This window comes from Scyliorhinus canicula, chromosome 5 (genome assembly GCF_902713615.1).
Source record: "Scyliorhinus canicula chromosome 5, sScyCan1.1, whole genome shotgun sequence".
In the NCBI taxonomy this organism is placed as follows: Eukaryota; Metazoa; Chordata; class Chondrichthyes; order Carcharhiniformes; family Scyliorhinidae; genus Scyliorhinus; species Scyliorhinus canicula.
Genome location: NC_052150.1, coordinates 146,785,231 through 146,786,858, shown reverse-complemented (window position 1 = coordinate 146,786,858; position 1,628 = coordinate 146,785,231). Strand labels below are relative to the sequence as shown.

General features: G+C 50.7%; 1 protein-coding gene across 1 annotated transcript in view; it reads left to right on the top strand.

The window, feature by feature from the left end:
* The first annotated feature begins 1,026 nt into the window (after positions 1–1,026).
* The window catches only part of sec61g (SEC61 translocon subunit gamma), a 10,136-nt gene continuing 9,534 nt past the window's right edge, over positions 1,027–1,628 (top strand). The window contains exon 1 of the mRNA XM_038797790.1: positions 1,027–1,182. The gene's annotated coding sequence lies outside the window, so the exon portion shown is untranslated. The remainder of the gene's footprint in view (positions 1,183–1,628) is intronic.

Genomic DNA, 1,628 nt, shown 5'->3' with positions numbered 1-1,628 from the left:
TGCTTCCGTTGAATTGCTCCCCTTGTACTTGCTAAAAGCCTCTTTTTTTCTTCCAATCGTATCTTAAATGTCTGGTCATCCATTGTTCTCTGGGCTTGTTACTCTTTCCTATTACCCTGGAGCTAAAAAATTGGGCCTGGACCCTCCCCATTTCCTTTTTGAACGTCCTCCCACTGCTCTTCAGTATATTTCGCCTTAAAATAGCCCTAAAACAGCTGTGATGTTCACATGGATTTGAAACAGCCATGATAAATATATTGATGGTAAAGCAGGAAACATCAATGTTCTAAATTAATCCTTCATTCCAATTTTCAGAAATAGGCCCGCTGAAAGACCCAAGATCAATTCAAAATGATTCAACAATATGCAACATGAAAAGGGAGAAAAGATTTTATAAAGAAATTCAAAATATTTGTTCCAGCAGTTCACATGCTGGGATAACAGTTGGATTGTTTGAGGGGGGGGGGGGGGGGGGGGGGGGGCAGTTACCATAGAACTTCTAAAGTGCATAAGGCTATTCAGCCCATCGGGTGTTCACCGACCCTCAGAAAGAGCACTCTGCGAAGGCCCAATCCACCACCCTATCCCCATAACCCTACATAACCTGCACATCCCCTGGAAACAAAGGCCAATTTATCATGGCCAATCCACCGAACCTGCACATCTTTGGACTGTGGGAGGTAACGGGAGCACCCAGAAGAAATCCAGGCAGACACGGTAGAATGTGCAAACTCCTCACAGTCACCCGGGGCCAGAGCTGAACCGGGGTCTGTGATGCTGTGAGGCAGCAGTGCTAACCACTGTGGCACCGTATGAATGAATTCATAATTTGTTAATAGATCTGCCTGAAGTTTCTAGCTGACTGCAGAATTTCGATGTCATTTATCTGCAGGTTATCAGCTGAACTCCACTATACATCATTCTTCCTGAAAGAGGACAGGCTCCACCCACAGCTGGGAGCGGGGCAGGAAGAGCCGGGGGCGGGGCGCTGGCCCTGATTGATATTTGCTCACAGGGGCCGAGGAGACCCTGCGTCAGAAGAGCGGAAGCTGTCAGGTGTCGTAGTTTCCGGATCACGCAGAGCTTTTGGATGCCACGCATGCGTGATTCGAACCCTCTTCCATTGCAACGTCAGCGACTAAAGAACAGTCACATCTTTACGGAGAGAGAAAAAGAAAAGAGGTACAGATGAGGGAGGGAGGGTACAGATGAGGGAGGGAGGGTACAGATGAGGGAGGGAGGGTACAGATGAGGGAGGGAGGGTACAGATGAGGGAGGGAGGGTACAGATGAGGGAGGGAGGGTACAGATGAGGGAGGGAGGGTACAGATGAGGGAGGGTACAGATGAGGGAGGGTACAGATGAGGGAGGGTACAGATGAGGGAGGGGAGGGAGGGTACAGATGAGGGAGGGAGGGAGGGTACAGATGAGGGAGGGAGGGAGGGTACAGATGGAGTGGAGGGAGGGAAGGGTACAGATGTGAGGGAGGGAGGGAAGGGTACAGATGAGAGGGAGTGAGGGAGTGAGGGTACCGATGAGGGAGGAGTGAGGGTCTACCAGATGAGGAGGGAGGGAGTGGAGGGAGAGGGGTAACAGATGAGTGGAGGGAGGGAAAGGGAGGGTAGTACG